The 13,925-nt window shown below is 34.1% G+C and overlaps 2 long non-coding RNA genes across 2 annotated transcripts; both read right to left on the reverse strand.

The window, feature by feature from the left end:
• Nucleotides 1–5,562: 5,562 nt before the first annotated feature.
• Nucleotides 5,563–6,373, reverse strand: LOC122599036. Its single transcript, XR_006323848.1, has 3 exons — nucleotides 6,271–6,373; nucleotides 6,000–6,112; nucleotides 5,563–5,597 (listed from the first exon to the last, which is right to left on the reverse strand). It is a non-coding gene; the product is annotated as an uncharacterized LOC122599036 (long non-coding RNA).
• Nucleotides 6,374–7,884: 1,511 nt separating this feature from the next.
• Nucleotides 7,885–11,330, reverse strand: LOC122598865. Its single transcript, XR_006323763.1, has 3 exons — nucleotides 10,946–11,330; nucleotides 10,750–10,835; nucleotides 7,885–7,915 (listed from the first exon to the last, which is right to left on the reverse strand). It is a non-coding gene; the product is annotated as an uncharacterized LOC122598865 (long non-coding RNA).
• Nucleotides 11,331–13,925: the final 2,595 nt, after the last annotated feature.

Raw genomic sequence — 13,925 nt, forward strand, 5'->3', positions numbered from 1 at the left:
ATTTCAAACACTTGAGCTCATTTATTACACGCTACTATTATACTCCATATGATATTGTTATATCAAGACATTGAGACTATCGACAATGGTTCCTTATGAACCATTTCTACGAACTCACCAACCTTGTGTTGACTTGTTAGTACACTTTTCAGGTAACCAGGTGAACCCAAGACAAGATGCATGATTTGATAGATTGTTTGGACTCGGGCTTAGACTTACATGGATCAAGGATTCACATGCCCTCCTTTTGCATTATGCTTAGGATCTTTCGCCATCTCTTAGATTGTTTTGTAAACTTTTGATGGCTACTTGCTCCTTATGCGTTTTGTGTTGTTCTAGTCTTAAACTTGTTGAATTCACCGAATTCATTTATTTTCATTTAGTTGCCTACGATAATTCCATCATGTGCTATTTAATTTCCGTAATATTCTGAGCTCTAGTTCGGGGTGTTACAGAATGGTGGCCCATGCATGGTCGTAGAGAATTAGGCGGTTTGACCTAGACTACGACTTAAGTTAAAACTCTTCATATAGCATGCATGGTTAGGAATTTTGTGTGCAACTTGAATTGTATGAACCCTTGAAAGTATACATTGTGAGTTCGTAGACAAGACCATTTACGTGATGACTTTGGTATAATGCGATGAACGTGTATTGAGCACAATGTGGTTAATGTATACATTGATTTGAACTTGATTGTGATTGAGATGGATTGTTGTCATGGCTTGGTGATAGTTTGATAAATTAGGGCAAAATGAAGTTATGGCATTAACTTAGTATAGTATTGTGGCAACCCTAAAAGGAATTGATCAACTATTTTATAGTCACCCGATATTATAACAAGTTAATGACATCACGGATTGCACACGCTTAGTTTAGGATATAATAAGGAACCGATATGCTTATTGGAAGTTGATTGGGTGGAGGGTTAGCCGCTGGTACACCCTGTATACAAACCCGGCCAATAACTAGGAAGCATTTCGAATTCGGATTATACTTTGAACCATTTGTGCTAGTTGCTTGGATTGTATAATGCGTTGAACATAAGTACTTGGATTGATGATAGACGATTGTAGTGAACTTGACATGATGGCATGATAGGTAATAATTCCCTTAGAAATCTAGTACTTTTTCCTTAGTATTATGATATGAATAATGTATGTTTCATCGATATGAGAGCATTGACTACTTGTGTGACTAACATGTGAGCATTTCGAGACTAACTTTCGGATCAACGTGTTACTTGTTTTATAGAAATGGTGAGACCAAGAAGAGCCGGAGCAAACTATAGGACTAACTCTCAAGAGCCTCAACCGGAAGCTCAACCGGAAGTTCAAGGAGGTCGGGGAAGAGGCCATGGTGGTAGAGGTCGTGGTGGAGGTCGAGGTAGGGGCCGGGGTAGGGGCCGTGGAGAGGCTCCCAAGCCAAACTTGGCGGAGGTGATCACTCAAACGGTCACCAACATCATGCCAACTATAATTGTCCAAGTCACGGCAACTCTTGAAGGAAACAATGTGGCACCAAACAATGTGCCTCCCAACAATGAAGTCTCGGCTAATGTGAATGATGAGGGTGCTCAACCTCATGTAATGGTGGAAGATGAGGAGGAACCGGTGGCACAAGATAACTATATGCCCATGTATAATCAACATGGGGTGTACTGTCAAGGATCTATCTTCAAAGACTTCAAGATTTGTGGGGCACCGGAGTTTGATGGTAAGGGTGGTCCGACGGATTGTATAAGGTGGTTTGAAAGAATCGAGGCAGTAATTGAAAGAAGCCATTACACCTATGATGATCGGATTACTTATGCATCCGGCATGTTTAAAGATGATGCCTTGAGTTGGTGGAATCAAGAGAAGCCTTGGGTCGGACCTACAATTTATCATGGGCCGAATTCAAGGAAAAAGTGAAGGAAAAGTTTTGCCCTCCCTATGAACTCCAAAATCTAACCATTGAATTTGTCCACCTCAAAATGGACGGGGCCAACTACAAGGGTTACATTAGACGGTTTCAAGACTTGTCTACCCTTGTGCCTCACTTGGTGAATCCTGATTCCCGGGCCATTGATAAATTTGTTTTGGGCTTGACTCCACAAGTCCGATCTCTTGTTAACTCGGTCATGCCTACTTCTATGACCGATGCTATTAACCGAGCCGGTAGTGTGACCAAGGATTTGTTGAGGAGTGGTGTATTTTGTAAATCATCATCTTCATCATCAAAGAGGAAGGATGTGGCGGAGACTAGTGTGGCTAGAAAGATGGGTAGGTTTGACCCGAAGAATGCTAACCGGGGAAGAGTGATGGCGGTGGTTGAGCCAGTAAGGAGGCCTTATGCGGGGCCTCATCCCTTTTGTAACAAGTGTAACAAGCATCACCCCACCAACCTTCAATGTGGGGCTTGTCTCAATTGTCACCGACTTGGTCATACAACAAGAGAATGTAGAGCTCTGAGAGCAGCTCCAATGAATGTGGCTCCCATTCAAGCCGTCCCCCCTCATGGTAATCAAAGAAGAGGTGAGTGTTTCGAATGTGGTAGCCCTAATCACTACCGTAACAATTGTCCTCTATGGGTGGGGCAACAAGTTCAAGTAGCCGTCCACCCCAACCAACTACAAATAGCCGGGCCAAACCAAAACCGGGGACAACAAGGTCACCAAGCGCAACCTCGTGGCCGAGCCTTTGCGGTCAATGCTAATGAAGCCCGAAATGATCCTAATGTGGTTGTAGGTACATTCCTTTTCAATGGTCAATATGCAACGGTTTTATTTGATTCCGGAGCCGAATATAGCTTTGTTTCCTCTAGTTTTGTTCCCTTGATTGACCTAAACCCATGTCCTTTGAACTATTCAATTTCCGTAATATTCTGAGCTCTAGTTCGGGGTGTTACAATATATATACTCACATGTCTTAATGTTGCACTTAAACGAAAAGCTTCAACTTTTTCTCCTCTATGTTGGCTATTTCATGTTGCCTTTAATCTGAACTTCAAAGAAAACATATCCTCAGTCATAAACCAATTTTCATACATGAAGCTCAACTAAAAATTTAATTTCTTCTTCTTTCACCTTCCAAATACGTAATAGAAAAATTGAAAAGAAGAGGTTGTTTACTTTCACAATTTGGTCATTATTATGTTTAAAGGTCAATAAATAATGCCAACATTTGGGTATTCAAGAGACGTTAAAAAAGCAACCCACCTAGTCAAATTTCTTTCTTATTTTACAGTTTCAAAAACGTGAACCACACATTACATGAAGAGACCTGCAAATAATGTAATTGACAAAGGATAGTAGGTCCCTATCATGTTAAAAAGGAAAGCCCAAAAGACATCGGTATATTCTGACCAGCAACCGAAACTACATCCTAGAAATCAGTCACCAGCAGCAATAACATCACCCTCGAATGGCACCCCGAAGAGCTGCCAAAAGGCAGCCCCCAATAATCAAACCTATCAAAGAATTTTAATATATCTTGCATTTAATTGAAATCATACCTCATATTTTAAGGGATGTAGGTATCTTATGAGTTCAAACCATTTAGCTGGTTTTAAACCCCTTGGAACGTTCTTCAAATAAGTCTTCAGGTGGATCATAAATGATCATGGCAGAAAATAGTTCCAAGAAATCATCTTTCACTTTTCCCTCAATTCTATGGTAATAATTCCTTTAAGATTAGTCGAGAAGGCAATGATAATGGAGGGTCAGGGCCCCGTCTCATTTCATCATATATGACCATTGCTTCTGATGGCAACTCAATGTCCGAAAAGGCCGGCACAATGTCACCAAATGTATGCTGATCAAAATGTACCTCTTCTCGCTTCAAATCATCCCAAACCCATTTCATCTCATCCACTTTTTTATTTCTTGTTTGCATCATAAGCATGTCCTTGTAAAAGAACATATCTGGTCGGTACCATATCTCTTTTACCACCATGTCATATAGCTGCAAAAAGAAATATACATGATCATATAAATCTTTTCAAGTGAGAAAATGCATGGATGGTTCTAAATCCCATGGCTGGAATATATAGTCTAATTGTGATTTCAGCCTATTTACTTGCTTATGCATCATTTTGGGTTATTTTCGAGCATACATCATGTGTGCTCTAAAAAAAAAAAAGAAAACAGGTCGGACTGTTTGAGGGGCTACCCAGTTAATAACTAAGGTATCCAACATCTTAACTTCAATATTCAAAAATTTGGATTGCAGTTTTAATAACTTATTAAAAGTAATAATATTAGACACATAAATTATTACTCAAATAATAGATAAGATAGTCTTAGGTCTACGGTCAACCCATAAGCAAGGGCGGAACTTCATGGGGTAGGGTTTAACTTGGAGTTTCACAATACCATTATTGATTCATACTTTGAAACATCATGCCGAATACATAAAAGAGCTTACTATTTATTCGGATAATTATAGTGTACTATTTAGCGATTTGAGTATTTATCCGGTTGCTTAAGGCAAATTTAATCTTAAATTAAAAACAATGACGTAATAAAATGGTTAAAGATCAAGAGTGTACCCTTTTGACATGAGGTTACTCTTCAGTTTGCTTTAAAAACAATGACGTAATAAAATGGTTAAAGATCAAGAGTGTACCCTTTTGACATGAGGTTGCTCTTCAGTTTGCTTATAAATTCCTGCAGTGCTGATGAACAAAAACTGTCATGCACCTGAACTTTTTGCCCAATCTGCCACTCGTCTGCAAGTATCTAGAAGATTAGTGACAAATCTAGGGAGAAAATGATTGCTAACACTGTCTTCGTTATTTTCTTGGTAAAAAGCAGGTATTAGATGTGTCCCTTACAACTAATTTACTTAAAAGTTGACTATTCTTATTTGTATTTCTTTTAGAGCTTGGCATAATATGGAAGGTGTCAAATAGGTTGATGCTCGCCGAACTCGTTCTTTGCTGCTTATGACTTCTTAAAACATTTTATTTAGAAAAAAGTTATTATGTATCTAAAAATAAAACTGTACTTAAAAGTGTTGGTAGCTTAAGTGCTCAACGCTGCCTATTTTAGAACATTAAAAAAATTTGGACATATTGACTAGAACATACCTTTAATCTAACCCGCTGATTGTAAAAATTCAAAACTTTATCTTAAGAAGCACCAAAAAATATCACTTTTTTTAAGAAATATATTTTAAAACTATCACATATCGATCATTTATTTTAAAGTTTTTTATAATTAACAATGCTCACAATAACTTTAAAATAACCACAAAAATATATTAACACATGAAACAATTACCTAATTAAAACAGATCTATTACCTAGATAGTCTTCATTTTCAGACACAATCCACTCTATTCAAACGATTGATCTAGTCACTCATAACTTATCTAAACAAAAACAAAAAACAAAATCTTTAGTATTTGATGAGAAACTATATAATGGCCCTACTATTGAGTCATATGCAAATCCGGTACCCTGCAAATCTTTAGTATTTGTTATAACTTTGTGGTTATAACAAATTTCTGCACTAAAATCACATATTAAAGAAAACCTGTAGGTGCATTTAGTATACCTTAGTATTGAGATATATACCATACGTTGATAATGAGTACCGGCTTCAACTCTTCAACTCTGCATACATCGGAACCCAGCAAAAAATATCTATGTTTCAGCCCAAAAGCTCCAAAAAATCACACAAAAAAAACATTACTTAATTATTTACATCATAATGAATGCACATAAAAGGTCTTTAAGGGTAAACCTGAACAACCCATATGAATTTTGAGCAGCTATTTGACATTAAGCAAAATCTGTTTTGACTTGTTACTTAACCAGTCTTTAAGGGTAAAGCCAACATATTTTAGCCACTTAAACTATTTATTTAGTATTATCAAACTTTAGTGACTCAAAGTAAGGGCTACTGACTTCCCATAATCTTTTATAATCTTAATATAAATATATAATCTATTTGGTCAAGCAAGACGGAATTGGAGTTATCACACAAGTATGTAACAGGGAAAGCAAAGTGATTACCTCAATTTGATCACCAACGTTGATGGCTAGAGCATCATGAACAATCGAAACTTTGAACCACTAATCATCTTTTAAAAGTTGAAGACCTTCAACCTCTTTGTCTTGCAAAAGAACTGTGTGAAATATGGATCAAACGACAGCAATAAAATGTTCTTCCGTGATCTCCTCCCTTTCAAGACCATCTTTTACTAATCCGAACCAATATTTAATTCCATAAAATCATGAATCACAAAAAAGGCTTGGAATCCATGTTTTGTTAAATAGAACTTACGGGGCCAGTCCAATGGCTTGTGAGATGTTCTTTCTTTGTTCAAGGCTCTAAGGACTCGTACCCATGGGTTGGGCCGTTTCTTTCGTGATTCAATACCCTCTCAAAATTCCTTGTTATGTTAGTTGCTAAGTATCTGCATCCCTTCATCACCAGAAAGCCCTTTATGTAGATGCTTTTGTATTTAAGAATCATAACTATTTAGCATATCAGAATCATAATCTATATCTCACACTACCAAGATCCAAGATCCGCATCCTATCTAATACAATACATGACTTTTGTAACACCCCAACTAAGGCGGAACGATGAGATGTACAGAAAGTCAAGTATTCAAAACAAAGGATTATAAATAACATTCACCATAGTTTTATTTGATAAAAGAATTTACAAATGTACAAGCATGTGAACCAATTTCCAAGTACAAATGCGTCCACCGTACTTGAGTATTAAGTTCACGAAACAAATAACAAGCACATGAAGTAGTATACTACAATGATCAAGGCGGATTCCGTTGCCCATCACAAGGTTTGATCTTTGATTCCAAAGTGCAATGCAAATAATCATTAAGCATATAAATCCTCAAAGCTTAAGCTTATTTCCTGAAAAGCATGAAGAAAAAGTGTCAACTACGAAAACGTAGTTGGTGAGTGCATAGGTTTTTAAGTAAATCTCGCTGCCTAACCATTTTCAACACTTAGAAAACATGTCATTAGATATTAACATACCCAAACCATATGTCCGGCAGAATTCTCATCTCCAAATTTCAAGTTTTCCAAATACCATGATGTCATTTCAAGACTTGGAAAAATCCATGGTAACTTACAGAGTTCTCATTTGTCAAAATAATTATGAGAGAAAAAGTATATACATCGATTAATCGTATATCTTACCAAAATCATTCGGTTATCAATATTTCAATGTCACCAATTTCAACAACTTTCAAAATTCCATATAGGGTCTAATACCCAAACCGTATGTTCAAAACATAATATCCATCCATGAATAACATAAATTTCCCATTTAGCCAAAGGCATAATTTGATGAGTAAATGCTGGAGCCACTACTAAGACCCTTTCACGTCCATATAATGATAATAATAACTTGCCCCGATAGATTATGATATAAAGGCACATGCTGTCAATCATGTGCAATAATTAATAATAAAGGAGTCGTGCCATGGAGACGACTAAATAATAAGTAGATTAGAGCACCCCACGACCGACACCGTTGAAGGCGGCCACGTAGGCGGCCAAACAACCTGTCGCCGCTGATGTGAGTGAGGGGACGAATCCTAGTTGCGCAGCTCTCTAACTACAGGCCTCAATGAGTTAATAGCAGTGTAGCGGGGACTAAACTTTGACAGTACTCAAGCTCATCATATAACATAGATCACATTGAACATACAACATATATTCCTTATCATAAACATCCTTTCAAAATATCATTTCATAAAAGAAAACAATTTTATTTATCATGCTTTTCACCCCGAAAGTAAAACATATAAAAAAGTTTGAAAGGGGGCTATGACTCACCTTGATATGCCGCATATTATACTCATCTATCCAAAATGGGTACTTCCCATCTATAGCTTCCTTGACCATATATCCATTATGTTCCTCCATCATATTTCAAGCCAAGACTATCCCTACGATATAACTAATATACGTAAGTTCCTATCTTAAGCCATCACTTAGAAATGTCATATTAAGTTATGTTATCCTTATTCATCATTTGTTGTGTAACCGATTTTAGCGCGAATTAGCATTTGTGATATCAATATATAGCTTGGTTAACATAATTACTTATGCATGTCTCACTTAATTATCTTTGTTTTATTTTGATTACACTTATCTCATGAAATTCATTTAAGTGTTATGGGCCATTATCATTTGGGCCAAAATGTGATGGGTTTTAAGTGACTTGGGCTCAATTTAGTTATTGGGCTTAACCTTATTTGGGTTATGTGCTTAATGGGTTATATTGGTTATTGGACTTTATGGTTTGTTGGCCCAAGTGGGCCTACTGATTTATGGTTCTATGGGTTTAGTATTCGGGCCGGGTTAGCCCATTATGGTCTTTAGTGCATCTTTTAGCCCATTATACAAATGGTTAGTTTCCTTTCAAATTTCCTGTTTTTAATTCAGATTTTTATGAAATGTTGGCTACTATTTTGGGGTCAAGACGAATTATTTGGACCTTCATGATTTTTACATAGAGACTTATATGTGTCTAGTATTTTTGTGAATTTTTGGTGAATTTTTAGATAATGTTTGGTGTCCTTATAAATTATCCAAACACAAATTGTCCCGAATGGGCACTGCTTGCGACATCAGAAGTTTTATAAAAGTTCTCAATGTTCTGATTGTTAGAAAAATCCAATGATTTTATTTTAAGTTCACGACACATTGAAATTACTTTCCACCAAGTATGACCTCCTGGAACCTTATGAATTAGGAGATAAAAATTGTTAAAATTTATAAATTATTCATACCAAATTACAGTTTTGACCAGTTTCAGTAGAAAAATCATATCTTTCGTTTGGTTTAGTATTTTTGAGTAATTCCAGTTGGAGGTTAAACTTAACTCGTTTATCTACAACTTTTATTTTGAAAGTTTTGCTTGAAACGGACCTCACATGCTCAATTTACCCGTTCAAAGACAAAAGATGGATTCTGTCAGCTTGTTCTTGATTTTATCAACTCACCAATAGGCTTTCTTGCTTAATTTACACTTTATTTCACCTTTAACATGTTTGATACTCCTTTTTCTATGATTTTAACACCAAATACACAGATTTCTTATCAAATTCAAAGTCATCATTCATCCATCTCATATCCCAAATCAAAATCAACCAAAACTAGTAAAAATCTTAACATGCATGTGATGATCTAACACTTTTACACTAAATCCATTATTTTCTATTGCATTCTTAATTATTTCTTTAAAATCAGTATTTTAAATGTGCATGCATGAATAGATCTATGTGTTTTTAGTCCAAAAAATCAAGGATTAGTAAGGTGAGATTCAAGAGAGTTGAAGCTAACAACCTTTGAAGATCAAAACAAGAAGATCAAGAGTGTTGCTGGGTCTTGTTCTTGATGGCTGCCCAAGAGTTGTTTGTTGGCTGTAGCAAGCTTGAAAAGAAGGGAATATGAGCTACAAAATGAAGGAAAATATGAAAAACAAACAAAGGAACAAGTTGGGTACCCTTTGATGATCAAGAATCAAAAGAAAGTGAGGAGATAAGGGCTGTTTGCTGCCCGTTTTTGCTGCTGCCGATCAGCCACCTTAGAGGGCTAATTTCGAGACTCCAAGGCCTCCCAAGAGCTCCATCCTTGATCTACCTTTAACCCTTATTTAGTTGATGACCCATACATGTTATTATTATGTTTTGTTAGTAAGATTTGAGGGTGTTTTTCACCCATTTTTCTGCCAAGAAAGAAAGAGGGGAAGAAGAAAGTTGAGAGCATTTGAGAGGTGTGTGTGGGGGATGTGTGTGTAAGAATGAAAGTTGTGAGCCTTCCCAAGGCTCTTGTCACGTGAAGGAGGAGAGGGAAGAGAGTTGGGAGTGAGCTTATTGGTGGAATGGAGTGGTGGGAAGGTGGTGATTGGTTTAGGGAAGTAGTGGGGGTGTAAGGGTTTGAATTTGTAGTGAAATGAAGTCTAGGTTCCTAATGTGGGTGGGATTTGAATAAGTTTTATAGTAAAGGTTTGAATACGAAAGTTTTATTTATACAAGTATTAGGATTGTAATTATATATGCATGCATGTATATAGATATGTGTTTGTGTCAAGTGTAAATATTAGTTCTTGCAAGATTTAGGTGTATGCATGTATGTTGTGTGTGTATATATATATATTGGTACTAAACTTTATAAAAATTCTTGATGTGCGTTCTATTATTGGAGTTGTTGATTATATTTTGGATACGTAAAGATTTGGTTGTTGGATTGAGTACTTATAAACTTGTTATTATTTAAACATTCTTGAAGTTGACTTGATAAGTTATGGTTACATTCGTATAAGATTGTCATTATTTCTTCACTTTGGGATTGTCTTGAATGATTATAGTTTTTGTTTATGGCATTTCTAAGGCATTTCACTGTACTAGAAGGCAATTATCACTATGCCCTAAATGTCTAGGAGGGAATTCTCTTAATAAACTTCTAGGGATAAATACCTAGATGATTATGACTAAGTTGTCCTAGTCGGAAATTGAGGGTTGTTACAACTTTGAACCACTTATCAAAGATGGTCATACCAACAGAGACATGCTATTCTATCTCCCAAAAATTCTTTTAGTAACCTAACTTAAAGTTTCAAACGTTTGGCAGTGTGATATTATTCAATGGGGGCTTCAAGTCTTTAACTCACTTTACATTAACAAATTAATTCCAAAAACTTAAAAATTAATAGATATAAATACAAATATATATATATATATATATATATAATATTATATTATATATAGAAACCAACCTTGGAGCTAGTATTTTCTTCATCTTCAGAATCTTTCCTGGACATCAAGTTCCCAAAGTTTTTCTTGCCATTATCTCAATCAAACCCTAATTTCAACAACTAATCAAATAAATCAACACAGACCTTAATTCTAATCAAAACATACGAGATCGTTAAGTTAGAAATAGCAAAAGAGAATTTGGAATCCATGGCCTACCTTGTAACTGCTTCCAAGATGTAAATAACCGATTCTTTAAAAAACTGCTGTTAGAAATAGCGAGAGAGAAGTATTGGATGGATTATATATATAGAGAGAGACTGATTGAGCATATAAAGGAAAGGAAGGCGGCTTATTTTTTGATCGATAATTCGGGTATAACCGCTAGTGGGGGAATTAGAAATAACCAATCCGTAGAGTTCCGATTAACTCACCATGTAAACATATTTGGGCTTTTTTGCATTCTAAAGCATGCCACATAGGCAATAACTAACTTATTTTTAAGTGAGATTTATATAATGTAAGGATACTTTAGTATGATTAATATTGAGGAATATTAAATTTTAAAATATATCATTAATCATTAAAAATATTTGATTGTAGATAATAGAATATGTTTTAAAATATCTTTTTATTAAAGAAGTCATATAATACATCAAAATCAACAAACGTAAAGATAACATTAATTTAATTATTATATAGTTATGTTTATATTAGTATTAGTTAGTATGAATGTAACATATCTGAAGATCTAAATAAAATAATTGAAGGTTTAAAAAAGATTTGGTTGTAAAAAAAAATAAAAGATAACCAAATTAATAGATATTTTTATAGAAAAAAACATGAATTTTTTCTAATATATAAGAAAAGTAAAATAAAGTCTACTAAAAAAGATGAAAATTAATCACAATTTTACACATAGGATAAATGCTTAGTTGTCAATATGAAAAAATAGTCACATAAACATTTAGCTATTCTCTCTTAGTTATATAGAAAGATTTGAGTCAATGTGAGGTTATTCCTCTTTGTAAAACTTTACATTTTGAATTAAAGATTAAGGTTATATCCTTGATAATGATAATGATATAATGTAAGGTTATTTGATGTAAAAATTTTGTTAGTTAAAAAAACGTTATGTATTTGAATTTTTATATATAACATATTTTTAATATATATCATAAAAATCATAGTATAAGTCACAACTTTTATAGTTATGTAACAATAAAAAATAGCTTTTTTTAACAATAGAATAAGAAATAATTGTTATATGTTATAAGATTTTAGACATGAGTGATAAATTTATTACAAACATTGTATACTTATTTAATTTAAACTTCATATATTATCATGATATCATAATTATGTAAATGATATATGTGGAACAAATTTATTCATATATGAACAAATCAAGTTACACATAATTTTTTTTTAACAAACTCTCTTAATAATGTCACAACTATATGTCAAGTGTATCCGTTAATGTGTTTCTTAATCTTATCAGTTGATATTATCAAATGTAATAATCACACAATTAATAAGACTTTTAGGAAGAAATTTTTATTAATGTTTATTGTTGGTGATGTTTTACAACTTCTTTTTACTAAACAACTAGCGAATTTACCCGGGTTCAACCCAGGCATTTAAATTAAAATTATAAAACTAAAAAATATGCAAGTAATTTTTGGAGATAGTGAATTGAATAACACAATATTTATATATTGATAAAATACCTATTGCATTAACAAAACATAAAAGGATATTATATGTGTAAATTATTTATGACATCATAATTAAAATAAAAACTTTTTAAGTAAAATTGTAGATTTGCCACATCATATTTTTTCTAAAAATATTTTGAAATACAATTGTCTTCTATTTATTATAGAGATAGCTATTTGATTATTTAATATGAATATAAATTTCTCTCCTTTTTTTTTCCATCGAAATCAACAAGAAGTTATATCATAAATATTCGAAAAAGTGATGACTTTATAATCACTATTTAGCAATAAAAAGAAGTCAAAAATAACTTTTTTCAAAAATATCTTTTATAATGCGCTTAATTAAAAATATGTCTATATATAGTTATACTTTATGGCGTGAAGTGTTAAAGTATGAATAAATATATACTAATCTTTTAATTATACAAGATGCAAGATGTTAATAAAAAAATTATGTTTAAAAGGCCATAACTTTAACCTTTTGTTTGTGGCTTTTTATTAATTGAAACAATCTCATTGCCTAAATTAATCTTAAAATATTCAATTATCAATTAAATAAGAACTAATTGCATTTTTGGTCCCTGTGTTATCATACTTTTTGCACGTTTGGTCCAAACTTTTCATTCGTTGCATTTTTGGTCCTAAAAGAGTGACTTTTTCGCAAGAATGGTCCAAACGGACGGTTCTGTCTATTTTCCTCTGTTGATGAGGTCATGTGAGCGTCATGTGAGGGGTAAATCTGTCATTTTATTATTCTTCATCCTACTCCTTTATCTTCCATGTTACATCCCAATTCACCCACTTCCTTATTCCAGGTTTTCAAAACCTCCAAAATCCAAATTAATTAAATCTAGAAACAAACCTTTAAAAATCATTCCGGTTTAAAAATCATTCCGGCTTAAACCTTACACCAGCAGATTTCTTTGACAAGATTCAATCAAAAAAATTCGATGGCTTTTCTTTCAAGACCACCAAGAAACCATTCCCAAAAACCACCTCCACCACCTCGTCATCGTCCACCGCCACACCACTGGCCACCACTTGTAAAACAATTCTTAACATCCAATTCTTAAGATATCACACACCACCACAGGAAACCATCACAGTTTACTTTTCTCTATACAAAAATATTTTCTAAATCACCACATACAATTTTATCATCCCAAAATCCCCAAATAAATAATCTCCAAAGAATTTACTTTTCAGATGGTGGGAAAATTAGCCGCCGGAAAAGAACCAAAAAATAGACAACCATCGCTACCACCTGTCGGAACTCCAAGTCCGATGATGTCTTCACTGCCTGACGGTTTATGTCGTCCCCGATTTTAACGAACTCCGCGATAACCACCCTCTGCCATCTCCGGTGAATACCCATCCACCACCTTTATCTTCCCTTTATAATATATATATATATATATACACACACACACAATATAATGAGAGTTAAGAGCCAATTGCGCATATGTTCTTCCAAAACA

Source organism: Erigeron canadensis, chromosome 5 (assembly GCF_010389155.1).
Source record: "Erigeron canadensis isolate Cc75 chromosome 5, C_canadensis_v1, whole genome shotgun sequence".
Classification (NCBI taxonomy): Eukaryota; Viridiplantae; Streptophyta; class Magnoliopsida; order Asterales; family Asteraceae; genus Erigeron; species Erigeron canadensis.